This window comes from Phocoena sinus, chromosome 20 (assembly GCF_008692025.1).
Source record: "Phocoena sinus isolate mPhoSin1 chromosome 20, mPhoSin1.pri, whole genome shotgun sequence".
NCBI classification, from domain to species: domain Eukaryota; kingdom Metazoa; phylum Chordata; class Mammalia; order Artiodactyla; family Phocoenidae; genus Phocoena; species Phocoena sinus.
The window spans coordinates 39,376,072-39,391,850 of NC_045782.1; the positions used below are offsets into that span (position 1 = coordinate 39,376,072).

Genomic DNA, 15,779 nt, shown 5'->3' on the forward strand with positions numbered 1-15,779 from the left:
AGGTCTCTTAGTCCACAAATGGTTAAGAACCACTGGTGTATATAATTTAATGGGTCAAGTTGTTGTCTAACTGCCTTAAAAAACGTATTAGCTCACTGCCCATTAGCAGTAAATATTTACTTAGTATTTACTAAGTCTTGCCTTGATTGGTAGCCCAATTACCGTAAAATTTTGGAATAAATTTCTTTACTCACTTTGGAAGTATTTTTAAACACACACACACATGCTCACAATCCCCAAAAGCCCTCTAGCAGCTAAGAAACAAAAAGCGAATTAGAGAGCTTCAAACAAAATTATAATGTTAACTTTTAAGAGAAGTAATCATTTTTTACAGTCATTTGAATCTTACATACATTTGAGCTCCTTTACTGAGATAATTTTAAGATTTATGGACTTAGAAAAAGACTCACCTTTGTGAGGACAGCCAAGTTCTCAAAAACAAATAAAGGCTAGATAGAACACTATCAAGTAACTAGTTCTAAATGAAGAAAGCAATAAATCATTTCACATATTAATTTTAAAATATTCTGTAATTTACTGATGCCATATTGTGAAATATATAATGCTAAATTTGAGGTCCCAGTTTATATAATTTCTAAAGTATCTCATGGCTTGGTGAAGATGATTCAGATACAAAAGGGAAGAAGGGAATTATTCTAACTGGTCACAATAATATCACAGTGATAAAAGAGATTACAGGGAAAATCAGCAACTATAAATGAACTGAAACCAAGGGAAAACATAATTTTGGATTAAATGAGATTATCACATTTTCAGGAGGCAGAGGAGGTAAGAAGTGATAAGCAAAAAAGAATAATAAAATCAACAGGATTTATTTATGAAGGCATATTGGGCAATATACGTTTATAGTTTTATCTTTAATGCACAAAAATAATTATCTTCAAAAAATAATCATCATCAGACTTCCTTGGTGGTCCAATGGTTAAGACTCTGAGCTTCCACTGCAGGGGGCGTGGGTTCAATCCCTGGTCAGGGAACTGAGATTCCACACGCTGCTCGGCCAAAAAGATAAAATAAAAACTTCTATTTAAAAAATAAATAAATAAAATAATAATTATTATTATCTTCATGAATTGGAATGAACTACTTATGGATTTAGGATTAAAAAACACCAAAAGGTACTATATGATCTCTTTTATGTTTCAGTATTCCCAAAACTGACTTAAAATAAAATTCTGTTATAGGAAATTCCATTACAATAAATTACAAGGCACAATCGAAGTTACGGTAGATTTTTGCTGAGTTGAGTTTTACATAAAATATGTAGGTGTTCTGCTGGGATCAAAAATACATATTTTTTTAAGATTGTAATTTTATTTGTTGCAAAGTAATAAGACCTACAGAGCTATGTACCACAATTCTCCTAAAGCATCAACTTGTAATTTATTTTCATTTTTCTTCCTTAAACTCCTTAAAATGTTAAAATGCTTTTAAAGCTAGATTTAGCTACAAAGAAACTATTTAATTTGAATTTAATTAAGGCAAAACACAGTCTCTTGTATTAGCAATGACATATACCCAAAAGAAAGTGTCTTTCACCAGAGATTTACTTTACCAGATATTCCCAAATGAATGTCATAATAAACACAGAGAAGTCATTAAGCATGACTAATGGAATTACAAGAAAAAGAAATCTATAAACCTAGCAACCTTTGTAGGTATCATCATGAGCGAGAAAGCAGTATAAAAGCAAATGTGGAGGGACTTCCCTGGTGGCTCAGTGGTTAAGAATCCACTTGCCAATGCAGGGGATACGGGTTTGATCCCTGGTCTGGGAAGATCGCACATGCCGCAGAACAACTAAGCCCATGCGCCACAACTACTAAGTCTGCATGCCACAACTACTGAAGCCTGCGTGCCTAGAGCCCATGCTCCGCAACAGGAGAAGCCACCGCAATGAGAAGCCTGCGCACCACAACGAAAAGTAGCCCCCGCTCGCGGCAACTAGAGAAAGCCCGCACGCAGCAACGAAGACCCAACGCAGCCAAAAATAAATAAATAAATAAATAAACAAAGCAAATGCAGAAAATATATTGAAATAATAACAATGTTCAGGGTTGCAAGAAGTTAAATGAGACCATTTTTTTTTCAGAAGTTGAATAAAAACAAACACCTTCAATATGAAATGAATGGTAACCTAGCAGAGCACATACACAAGTAAAATAATATAATTTATTTATTATATTTATAAACAGTATAATTCTCCATCAGCTTATATATAAAAATATGAAACATTCCACCAAATATAGGAAATAACTCAGTCCTCAAGTTATTTTAACTCTGAAAACATTAAATACAATTTAAATGATTTTAATACCGTTCATCAAAAAAGATGTCATATAATCATACCAAAAAAGTATATCATGCCAAATATTTAACATAAACATCACAAACTGCTTGTTTTTCTGCTCCTAAAAAGGAAACACTAACTGAAAACAAAAACAGGTTTCTCATTCTGAGATAAATCAATATGCAAAAGCCATTTAAAAAATAACTTTTCCCCAGCTTTATTGAGATATAGTTGACATATAACATTGTATAAGTTTAAGATGCAGATGTAATGATTTGATATAAGTATATATTGTGAAATGATTACCTCAATAAGGTTAGTTAACACATCCATCGACTCACACAGTTACAACTGGCATTTGGTGAGAACTTTTAAGATCTATTCTCTTAGCAACTTAAAATATACAATATATCAATAGTATTGTTAACTATAGTCACCATGCTGTAAATTACATCACCCGAACTTATTCATCTTAATAACTGGAAATCTGTACCATTTAACCAGCCTCATCCATTTCCCCACTGTCCTCCCCTGGAAACCACCAATCTGCTCAGTTTCTAGGAGTTGGGTTTTTTTAGATTCCACATGTGAGTGAGGTCAATATTGCCTTTTTCTGTCTGACTTATTTCACTTAGCATAAGGCCATTAAGGTTCATCCACGTTGTCACAATGGATTTCCTTCTTTTTATGGCTGAATAATATTCCATGTGATCTCTCTCACATTTTCTTTACCCATTCATTAAAAATAACTTTTTTCTTGATTACAAAAGTATTTCCTATTCATTATTACCTATTTATTACAGAAAAATGGGAATACACTAGGAAGTGCACACATACATACATACATCCAAAATCCCACAACCCAGAAGAAGTCTTTTTTTAATGCCTATTCTTAATGCCTATATGTACATATATATTTCTTTTATGAGTTACTTCATAAAAGCTACTGCTTTTTTTTTTTTTGAAAGCTACTGCTTTTATATTTGTCCTGTTCAAATTTACCAATATAATTGGAATGTAATGTTCAGTTCTGTCCCAACTAGACCTTTCACACTTGGATAGTAAAAATTCAAAACCATAAATTTTGACGTTACTTTTCTGGAACAAAATTTCAAATGTGCGCTTAAGGTAACAAGTTATCCTAAGGACGCATTCCTTTAAAATTATGTGTTTTGCTCTGGTATTGCAAAAGAAAAGGATTATGCTTCATGGCCAACTCAGCATGTTCACTGCAGCCATACCATTCAGGAAGCCAAATATTTTCTATTTTGTTTTGATACCTTCAATGGTTAAGGAGTAAGGCCAATCTCTACACACATTACAGTGCATTTAGTATTTTTACTTGATATTTAAATTCACTTCAAGAAAAACTCATCTTTAAAATATGCCCACATTCAGGGTCTCCAAATATTGTTACCCAATTGAAAAATTAACAACAAAAGAACGAGGAATATTTGCACTGCATCCCTGTGTATTAGACCTTCCATACCTTTTGGAATAAGACTCTACAAAGTCCATTTCTCGCTATCATTCTTTCTTACTTTCTACCAGAAACAGATCACAAATCCTAAAAACATAAATCCATGGGCTGAAGTGACTGTTTCATTTTGTAAAGAGCTATATATTTCTGTAGATACATAGTTTGCTACTTTTTTCAAGCCTAAAAGAGGATCAAAAGATTTTTACACACATGAAACAACAGGAAAAATAGAATTAGCATTATTTCTGAGAGAATATTTTACCTAGTTTAAACCATTAATGAATATATTGTAAAATGCTATATTATGAAGCTGATAAATCCCAATTTTTAGTACTTTAACAGATTAAGTGCTGAACAGTTTTTCTTTCTTTCTTTCTTCTTTCTTTCTCTACAATGATATTTTAAAATATAGTTTATTTAAAACATTTCCCCAGGTTTGGATTTTTAAAAATCCCACTCTTTACAAAAACATAGCGATTTACTACCAGCTATAGGCTCTGAATTTTAGACAATACAAAATATTTTTTCACAAACTTTCTCACTGACTCTCACCTAAAGGCTGGAAACTCCCACTGAAGGCTTTTTAAACTCATCAGACATATATTAAAAAAAACAAGAAAAACACCTTTAATTGTAGGATCTCAGTGACACAAACATAAGGAAATTCTGAGTTATAGATACTTCACATTAAGCTTTTTCCACTGACATTGTAACTTTTGTCAACATTCAAAGAAAATTCAACCCTGGTCAAAGGTGACAGTTTGACAACCCTGGAAGCTAACATCCTCTGTTTATTTGAGCAAGTTCATACTCTCTGCTCAGGAAATTGAAGGTTTTTTTCATCCCTGACTTGATCTCTCAAATTCAAATCACTGCACTTTAGGGTTGTGAATTCTGTCTCCAAGACTTAATGTCACAATCCACCTCTAAGAAAAGTGCTGATAGAAAACAAGCATCAGATATGAAAAGGAATATATTTCTGAGACTAGCTTCTAATGGTCTTTCCACAGCTCTAAACACACAATAAATTCAGTGGCCTTAAAAATTATCCCCCCAAATTAAAATTCTTAAGTCCTTCTAGCTCAAAAATCACAATTACTAGCTTTAAAACAAGAACAGGACCATAAACCCCTTCAAAATAAAGTTGTAAATAAAATGTGCTGGATACTTGCATTCTCAGTCAACAAACATGCAGGTCTCAAACCACACTGGCAAAGAAGATCCTTTTGTTTATAAATAGAAGCCAAAGAGACAGCTTATAGCCCTTCTCCTGTGATGTACATGGTAACGCTAGTAGGACAACAAAGGACAACTTATAGTTAAAATTAAAACTTTCTCAGGACTTCCCGGGTGGCACAGCGGTTAAGAATCCGCCTGCCAATGCAGGGGACATGGGTTCCAGCCCTGGTCCGGGAAGATCCCACATGCCGCGAAGCAACTAAGCCCATGCGCCACAACTACTGAGCCTGAGCTCTAGAGCCCACGAGCCACAACTACGGAGCCTGCATGCCACAACTACTGAAGCCCGCGCGCCTAGAGCCCATGCTCTGCAACAAGAGAAGCCACCGCAATGAGAAGCCTGCACACCGCAACAAAGAGTAGCTCTCACTTGCCGCAACTAGAGAAAGCCCGTGTGCAGCAACGAAGACCCAACACAGCCAAAAATAATAAAATAATTTAAAAAATGAAATTAAAAAAATTTTTTAAATTAAGACTTTCTCTGTTTTAATATAATTTCCATCAGGAATATATAAGTTGGAAAAACACCTATCATCACCATCATAAACTTCAAAAAAATTCCAAATATACATTTAAAAATTTCTATTAAAGAAACACAAGAGGGCATTTTGGGACACAAATTAAGAACTATAAGCCCTAAAGAAATCAAATGTCTCACTGCAAAGCTGCAGTTGCCTGCTCTCCTTCGCAGTGCAGTGGGTAGCAATGCAGCCTCTGGAATCAGCTCGGCCTGGGTCTGGATCCAGCCCTGCCATTAGCAGTAATGTGACCTTGGACAAATTACTTAACTTCTCTTTGGCCACTTCTTCATCTTTCAACTGAGGATAATACCCACCCCTCTGAGGATCATGAGTTAAAACGTGGCAAGAGCTTATAACTGTGTCTGCTTGGCACACTGTAAGTGAATGATGTTAGGTATTATTTTTATTCTCTTTCTACTTTTAGGTTTGGGGCATAATTTGAAGTATTTTAAAATTAATTTTCTGATCACTTTTTGAAAGATGGCATAATAATTATTATATAAATAATTAGTACACCTTCCCAGATGAGCTTACGGTAAGTAGAGCTATAGCCCAGGGTGGTAAATAGTTTTTTATACAAATCATGGATGTGACTGTTACTGGTAGCTTTGGCTTGATTTCCCATATGCAAAAAAAAAATCCCCTACTAGGAAAAACAAGCAGTATTAGAGAAAACTTGAGTTTGTCCTGTTATCATTGCAGGGTAAAGCCAAAGCCACTTTTACTAGCCTGATGGGCGTTGAAAATATTAGTCACCAAATTAATCCCAACAAATAACAATAACTGAATGGCTCATTGATGTATTTCCCCTTGTCTTCCCCAATCTTTCTCTAACTAGTCAGAAAGGGAAGTTTTCATATCTTCTGAGAATCTCATTACTGCTCTCAAACCATACTCTATATCTTAGTATAATTAAAAAATGAGTCAGCATAAGGCACCTCAAAAAACTAGCAGTGAATAGAATATGGAGATATTTCTCTTCATAACAGAAATCTGGAAACGAATTTTTTAAAGAGTTAATCAGAGTGCCAAAGGCAATGGAGGCACAAATGGAGAATGACTGTTAGATTTTGCAAGCTAGCTTCCAAAAGATAAATGTTCTTTATCAATCAATATATGTATTTTTCACCTTAATAGTACTACAATACATGAGAAATGGAGGTAATTATTATAAATAAACTCAATGAAGAAAATATCCAGTATATGACATATAACTCCTCCTTTCTTGACTATGGGGTCGGGGGGAGGGATGGGAGGTCAAGATACTCTACATATTAACCTCATTTGCAAACTGCATTACTATGCAACACGCTAATGCAGTATTGCCTTTAGTGATGTGATCCAAAAGAAAGTTTAGGAGAGAGAAACTGCCCCTACACTGCAAACATGTTCGAATGCCAATTTAATTAGGAGTCTATTTAGTCATTACACTTCTTAGAATAAAGTTAGCTGAAGGCTAGGAAAAGGCCACTTGCTTCAATCACTGAAACAATACTATCCGTACTCCTTTCAAGGATATTCTTCCCCGCAAGGCTCCAAATAACTCATACCCCAACATTTGTATTAAAAGGGACCTACCACGTAAAAATTATCCAGGAGGGTCTAGGAAGAGTTTTATGGCTGAGGGTGATTCCTCCAAGTTCTACCACCACCATACCCTGAATTTCTCCTTGTGCTTATTTAACTCCTCCATGATATTGTGTGCCTTTTAGGTGAGGTCAGAAAAACGGCTACAGTCACTGCTAAATAGATGCTATAGCTTATAAACCTATGGCAACCCCTCTTGAAAGCACTGACATTCAAAGCTACACGTAACGCGTTTTCACTCTATCTTAGTGCTATGCATTTTTTTAAAAATTATTATTTATTTATTTATATTATTTATTTTATTTATTTATTTTTGGCTGTGTTAGGTCTTCGTTGCTGTGTGTGGGCTTTCTCTAGTTGCGGCGAGCAGAGTCTACTCTTCGTTGCAGTGCGTGGGCTTCTCATTGCCATGGCTTCTCTTGTTGCGGAACACGGGCTCTAGGCGCACGGGCTTCAGTAGTTGTGGCATGAGGGCTCTAGAGTGCAGGCTCAGTAGCTGTGGTGCATGGGCTTAGTTGCTCCACAGCATGTGGGATCTTCCCAGACCAGGGCTCGAAACCGTGTCCTCTGCATTGGCAGGCGGATTCTTAACCACCGCACCATCAGGTAAGTCCCAGTGCTGTGCATTTTCTAGGTACCTGGGAGGAAAACAGAAAGCAGCAGCCCCATTTTTCTGTTAATTGCACCTTTGTTGTGGTAGTTAAGATTCCTTCCAAGGCAGCTAAACCTTGAAGGGAGCTGGGAGGATTTGGGACGTCTTGCCTTTCCAATTGGGTACTCGGTAGAGCTGTCATGAAGCAGTACAATGGGTCAAAGACAAACCACGTGGCATCTGATGCTCGTCTTTATATGTTTAAGATAAAAATGTGACACCATGAGAAGGTTAACATGTGGACCTAATTTTGAAAATACAAACAGGAAGCACCCCCACCCCAATATTACCATTTTAAAAAAAAGGAAACCAAACTTCAAAGATACCTTCCAAGGAAGTCACGGGTGTGACCAAACTAACAAAAGTAATAAAACGTCATCTAAAACCCTGAAACCACCAAAAGTTGAGGGTCTCCTTCAACTAAAAGTTGAACACGTGTAAATTACTCCTCTCTTTGATTAGTAAAAATAGAACACATTTAGATATGTAAAGTCCTCTCCAAACTGGCTTAGGTTTTTTAATAGTAAAAGGATCATCACTAATAAGAAAACATCCAATGTAAACAGGCTACTTAAAATAAGGACATGACAATTAACAGAAGGCAATTAAAAAATTTAATCACTGTGATGCTCACAATTTAAGTGCACAAGAAACTGTCTAATCAATGGAAACTAGATTGTTAAATTTGACTTTCTTATTCCTAGAAATAAGCATAAAACTGTTGTGTTTCCAACACTACAGAGGAAAAAAAATACTTCTGATTTTAGAACGGCTCTATTAACAAAGCTCAGATTTAAAGAAAAATCTTTTCCTTTAAACACCACACAAAACTGGGGACAGTGATACTTTCGAACAAACTTTTAAACATTATTTTTATTAAGAAGTGCCAGAGTCAAGGTATTTTGAAACTTTATCATGCAGTAAAAGGATATTCTTCTGAAGAGCTCAGTAACCTAGAAACGTCCTAACTTTTTAAAAGAATAAGTTTCAAATGCTCAAAACACATTAAGAAAAAACAGAAGGTTTTCTGCTTCCTTTCGTAGGCATAATGTGGTAATCTACACTCTAATAGAAGGGAGGAAATATGTGTCACTGGTAGTCCAGAAATCTGTGAATAGTTCATGAGATACATACATGTTTGTAGGGCACTAGAAGAGTTAAGCTTCCTCTGATTCTACCTTCAACCTGCAACCTACTCTTGAGCATGTTATTTCCCTATTTAGAACACCTTGCTTTTATAATAAGACTACCTGTATTACCTACACAAAAATAAGCCAAATGAACCACCACAAGCACATTTATAAACATATACTTAACACAAATCACAAATGCTTTCAATATAATTTGAAATAATTTTAACGTAACAATATAACTTGAAACAAATGGACATAAGTACCCAAAGAGCAACAAGTGATGCTTTTTACTAGTCCTGATGTGGTTTTTGCATATGTAAATTAAATTTTTTAAAAAAATCAATTGAGAGCAAGAAAATGGAGATGAAACGAGAAGTTGGGGCACAGTAGGAAGTGCTGACCGAAATATACATGTTGTAACACTCCAAACAAGGATAACACTTTTTCCCCCTTCCATCATATATATCATGAAGTACCCATTTAAGAAACACAGACACCTTAAATTTCTTAACACGATCCATACTAACAGCCTGTGGGCAAAAATGTGAATCCTGACCAGTGAGAAGGGGGGGATAATTTATTTAGTTGGGTATACAGCAAAGATTCTGTGCAGGTTAGCTCCAAGTTATGCAATAACCAAACTGCTTGTGATAGAAATCAACTCTTGTGTTTTTTTCTGATGTTTTGCTTTTTAAAAAAAGATCTCTCCATTCCTTCCCTGTGTGTCAACCAGATGCTTGAAATTTTCATTTTCCAAGGGCTACAGAAAACAAGTAATCATACTAGATAACACTTACCTGACCAAAGGTGTGGTGCTGTTTTGGTTAGACCAACAGACGTCGCAAACCGTCACATAATAAATTTTCTTAAAATCTGCAGCCCCCTTCTCCCATTTACAATATCAGTTCTAACTGTGATCTTCCAAGAGATGGAAATTGGTACCAAAACAAACAAAAAAACCCCAAAGCCTTGAAAAAAAGTCAATCAACAGAATTCCACCATTTGATATTATCAGAACTGATCTAATGTTCGTAGTGTTATGAAATTAGAAAAAAATGACTGGCACACTAAATAAAATACATCCTCTTCTAAGAACTACAGCCAATGAATAGGAACAATGTAACCAACATAATATAAACAAATAAACAATAACAGAAAAGTGTTGAGGAAAGAGGCAAAGTTCTATTATCTTAATTGAACGATAACAAAATTGAGAATAGTATACTCAACAGCTGAAAGCTTATTATGGCCCAGGCGGCTATCCAAGCCCTTTGGAAACCTAAGATACAAGCGGATGATAAACACCATTTGAAGACTGAGAAAAGGACCTAAACTCAGTTTAATAATTTGGTGACACACTAGCCCTTTCAAGGGGCATTCCCCGAGGACATTCCAGAGACAATTTATGGAACTGTGTTTAGGCAAATGTCTACTGCTTCTCTGTGCTTAGGGAAGAGCACTAATCTGAGAGTCTTCAGACCGACATTTCAGTTTCTGAAGTACTAAACAGCTGCGTGAATGGAGCAGGCCAATCGCTCCACCTATCTGGCCTCAGTTTCCTCATTCGTACAATAAAAGAATGGAGCATTACCGTCGCGGTCCTTTCCAGCTCTAACATTCTACGACCCACTTTGAGCACTACTTATTTGATACGACGGTATCACATACAATGACAGGATCAGAGGGGTCGAGAAGAAAAAGATCTGGCATGGCTCTTTGGGAAAGAGAGGATCGCTATCTCTTTTTGCCCTTAAAATTCTTGTGGTTCTCATTAAGCTCCTCTTCCTAAAAGCTGGCGCTTGTTTTTCTCCCTCGCCTTTTCCATCACTGCTGGCTACAAGTGTCTGCAAACGCCTCTTGCTCCACACAAGTTCTTTCCTCTTTGATCTGCCTGACCATCTTGCCAGATTCCTTTAGCCTCAGACCAGCTTTGGTGACACAACGACTCCCCTTCCGACGCTGTGTATCTACCCCCAACACCAGGAGCACTTTTTAACTCTTTATCCCTGGCTAGAAAAAAAGAACGCACTGCGTCCACAGCCACACGAAAAAGCCGGGGCCTGGCGGGTCCCTGATGAGGGATTCTGCACCCCCGAGCCTGATCGAAACGTTCGTATTTGTTGTCTGGACTCCTTATAAGGCGCTGTTCCTTGAAGCTTGGCTAAAACCCCCCACCCCATCGGGCACCACCGGTCTCATCCCACCCCCAGGAGTCGCAGATACCCTTTTCTCCTTTTGAAAAAGGGAGAAAAGCGAGGAGCCGGCGGGCGCTATTACGAACTGCAATACGAAGGTGTGAGGGGGCCGACGGGAGCCCACCCCGACACACGCGCACGCACGGTCTCTGCTCTCTGCCCCTTCCGGCCCGCCGCTGCCTCCGCACGACGCCCCTCGCCCGCCCCCAGCCTTCGCCCCCCGTGGCCCCCCTCACCCAGCGGCGCGGTCCCCGCGCCCGTCCTCCCGGCCCAGGGAGCGATGGCGGCGGCACAGCGCGGCCCTGCCGGGCGTCTGGGCGGCCGGGGCGCGGGGCCCCGCCCGGGCCGGCTCCCCGGCCTCCCTCCGCGGGCCCCGCAGCTCCTACCTCGCTTGGCCCCTCGGGCGCCAGCGGCTGCCTCCCGTCCGCTCTCTGGCTCGCCCGCCCGCTCGCTCGCTCGCTCCCTCCCTCGGCCGGACCGCCGCGCTTAGTCTCCTGCGCTCGGTCCAGCCCGGGGTGACGGCTCCGGCCGCCGACTCTCCTCTCGCCCGGGCCCACGGGGGCGCGCGCGCCGCTCGCGCGCGGAGGCCCGGCCGCGCGCGTCGTCCGCAGCCTCGAGCGCGCCCCGCGCCAGCGCGCGCCGCTTCCTGGTTCCGCCCGGCGCGCGCTCGCGAGCCCCGTGGTCCCTCGCCCCCCCCGCCCCCACTCCGCGGCCGCCCTGGAGAGGCCCGGAACCCACTCAGCGCGCTCTGTGGGGCCGGCGCGGCGCGCAGCCCCTCTTCGCGGAGCGGGGGCGGCTTTGCCGCTTGGCTCTCGGGCCGGGTCCGCGGGCCGCGAGCACATGCTGCTTTGTTTGGGTGGGGTCTGCTGGCCCGACTGTTGTGGTCTTGTTGATTGGCATCCCCCTCTGCGGCCCGCCCACCTCCCTTCGCCCGGGCTGAGGTCCGCGTTTTGGGTCCAGTCCCTCCCAGGCTGAGGTCAGAAGTCCATCGCAGACCCATCAATAATTGCCCCGGGTTTGCTCCCTGGAGGGCGTTTCAGCCTGGGCTTCTGCTGCTTACCACACGGAAGAGCAAGAGGAAAGCCTGAAGGGACACAGCAGGAGTTTACAACTGGCCCTTGCCGAGTAGATCCATCCACTGTTCCAGAGTGAATCTATGGGGGACAGGGGTGTCTGAGACCATTTCCTTCTCTGGGGAATCTTGCTAGCTCCCACCAGTGGAGCTACGGGAGGGACTCTCTCCTCTATCTGGAGAAAGAAGAATAAGCAGGATCAGCTCTGTAGGATCCAGAAGAAAGGGAGTCTCTGAGGGCCTTTTCCATGTAATGGGGAGGGGGTGCAGTGTCTGAGAAGGCAGCCTGAGTCACCCACTCTCCTCTCGCTACATTTGTGGAGCTGACCAGTGGTTTCCCTGGCAACCCTCCAAGGGCCAGCACCAAAGCAAGACATGTCAGATCTCCAGAAACCCAGTTGCAGGGGCAAAAGAAGAAGGACCCCACAGATGCACACAGAGCGTCCCTTCCCTACAATCTGATAATCTTCCTGTCCAGAGATGACCAAGATCTGCAAGTCCTCTTGTTCTCCCATAATCCACCTTTAGCAGCTCTTCCCAGCAGCCTTCCCTTCACCTCCAAAATAACACCAGCCACAAAGATCTTTGTGTCTGCAGCTGATCACAAACTCTTTCTCCCCCACCCAGGCTACTGCTTTTATCCCACATTCTGAGCCAACACCTGGCACGGTGCTTTGCACAGAGTAGGTACCGGGAGCTTGGAGGCCAGAGCACGAGGACAGGCTGGAGCAGGAAGCTGGACGGAAGCACCAGCCCTGAGCTCTCTGGCAACCCCTCTGACAGTTACTGTCCAGGAGGTTTCAACACTTAGGCACACCACATTTCTCTTTCCTGTAAACTTTCATACCTGCACACATGCCGTTCCTTCTGCCTGGAATGTCCTCCTGCCACTCAGTGTGTGCCCTTAGGTGACGCTTGCTCCAGGCAGTACGAACCTCGCCCTCCCTGTTTCCAACCACACATTTATGCCCCTATTATGGCACCTCTCGTGCTGAAGGACAATTTCTTGTTTACATGTCTCTCTACCCCAATGGCACACAATATCCCATTCACCTTTAAATGCTCCCACCCCGTGCCCAGCCCGGAGCAGACACTCAATAAATATTTGAAGAACAAACCCTACACTCTAGGAATAGAAATGGAAACCAGGAGAACTGCATAGTACTTAAAAGCACAGAATCTAGAACCAGACTCATGGTCAGCTCCTTGAACCATGCAACCTGGAGCAAGCTTTTTGCCTTGATTTCCTCATTGTAATATAGTGACCTTAATAGGACCTACCTCAGAGCATTGTTGTGAGAATTAAGTGAGTTGGTACATGTAAGGTGATTCGAATGCTGTAGAGCACTATAGGGCTGGTAACTATTATTATTGTTTTTAGTAACAGCTAAGATTTACACCCCTCTTCCTAGGACTGGTCAGGTCTAGGATTCAATCCAGTTGCCTTAGCTGCTGGTCATCAGTGGCAGCAGGGTGCGAGTCTGAGTGCTGGGAGGGCGGGGCAGGTACATCTCATAGCACATCTGTGACTGACTACTAGGCACACAGCTAGATCTGGCTGGCTGTGTGCATAGACACCAAGGACAGAATGTTCTGGTGACTACCTCCACCGAACAGGAATGTTGTCAACCTGGGAGAGGAAGGCCCATCCAACACCTACCTCTCCCTACTTCCAATTCACATGAGGTGAGACCCTACCTGGGTCTCCTGGCTCTCCCGGGGCCTCAGGGAACATAGTCCCCTAAGTTGAGGGGACAGCAGACTGAGATGTGACACAGAAGGAGTCCTAGAAAGAAAGAAACGGAATGGGAAGGTAGGATCCAGAAAGACTCTACAGAGAGCCCACATGGGAAGCTGCCAGAGACATAGTTGCAAATACAGAGATGTCCACTGGTCAGAGAGTTGGGGTCATCTCTTAGCCCACCCTGGCCTGACCCGTGAGAGAGAGAGGCTTGAGGGAGAGCCTGGAAGTCTGGTGGGCAGCCCTGTCCAGGCGTCCCTTCTACTCTGCACCAGCCTCCTCTCCTTGCTCGCATGTAACAAACAGCACGTGGCTTCCGCAGAGAACAGCCCCCATGCTTCCCATCCTCCCTCAGCCCTGCCCAGCCACAGGGAGATCGTGAGGCTGTTTTCTGGAAATGTAGCTGAAACCACAACCACGATCCCCTCTGGCCAGAGACCCACACTCATGTGGCTTCTCTCTCCAGAACTCTCTGTACCTCGGGAATCAGATTGGTCCCTACCACACAGCAGCCACAAAAGGACACCTGCGGGAACTTTCCTTCTTCCATAGGTGGGTGCTTCCTCCCTATTAAGTCAATACAGGCCCCTGGAGCCTCGGGCACTCAGCAGACAGGAAGCAGAGACATCTCCAAGGCCCCGGAATAGAGGTTTGTCATAGCCAGTGGTTCATGGGGGCTCTGTCAGTACCAGGGCTTACTTCTGCCAGAGCGCAGGCAGAGAAAAGAGCTGAGTTTTACAGTGATATCTGGTTCCAAATCCCAGCTCTGCCACTTTAGCTGCTGTGTGACCTTAGTCAAAGTACTACACTTCTCTGAGGGCCTCAGTTTCCCTCATGTGTAACTCATAGAAGGTATAAGTTATGTTTGTAAACGTATAGACTCTTTCTGGGAGTACACACAAGACTGTAGTAACTGTAGTTGCCCTTGTGGAAGGGACCTGAGGAACGGGAAAGGAGAGAGACTAACTATTCACCGTATATCCTTTTAAATCTTCTGAGTTTTGTCTCATGTCCTATGCTACCTATTAAAACATTGGGAACATGAACATTTTTTCAAAGTAAAAAGTAGAGAGAGAGCGTTTGTGAAAGCATCATGCCTGGCTTGTGCAAGGCACTTGATAAATGAGTATTCTCTTTCTTTTCCGCAGCCATCTTGCTGGGCTAGGAGGGAGCTGGCAGCGGGTGTGGTGGTTGGTATGTGGGATGTGGGTGAGGGATGTGAATTTCCTTGCAGACCTGGAGATTCTTTCGCACTCCCTGTCTTGCTCCTCTGAGCCTCATCTGTTTGGGCTCCCTTCCAGCCAGAGTTAAAGGGAGGGCTCTCTGGAAAGCCCGAGGCACCACCACCCCCAACCCCCGCCTCCTGGGACGGGGTCATCGTGCCCTTTCCATCCAGAGTCCTGGGGCAATGCTGTAGCATCCAGAGAGGGTGGGGCTGACACATACGAGGGAGCAGAGTGTCACTCCAGCCAGTAATTTCCTGACTTGCCAGGTGGGTTAGGAACTCAAAACCCAGCCCAGCACCAGGCAAAGATGAGGCTACTGCTGCCATGGGTGGGAAAAGAGGTCAGTAGGACCAGAGCAGGCAGAGGCCAGGGCAGTGGAGGAGAGAGCCTTCTGGGTGCTGTGAGTCAGGATGTGTGAAAGGGAAACAGGGGTCTGCACTAGAGAGAGGGAACCGCTGAGCTGTCAGAGCTTGGGGAAGCCCCGTGCTGTTTTAGGGAGCTTCATTAATCCAGCAGTATTTATGAAGCCACTATGACAAACCAAGCAGTAAGACACAGGGCTTTAGGCAACTAGTTAGAGCCATAAGAAGAGGCCTGCCATACAGGATTGAGGCGCTCCAGG

General features: G+C 42.5%; 1 protein-coding gene across 2 annotated transcripts in view; it reads right to left on the reverse strand.

Moving 5' to 3' along the window:
• STAT5B (signal transducer and activator of transcription 5B) overlaps nucleotides 1-11,691 on the reverse strand; it is a 62,529-nt gene extending 50,838 nt beyond the window's left edge. The window contains exon 1 of one of the 2 annotated variants that reach the window (XM_032615386.1): nucleotides 11,505-11,691. The gene's annotated coding sequence lies outside the window, so the exon portion shown is untranslated. The remainder of the gene's footprint in view (nucleotides 1-11,504) is intronic. The other variant, XM_032615384.1, reaches the window with a different exon arrangement.
• Nucleotides 11,692-15,779: the final 4,088 nt, after the last annotated feature.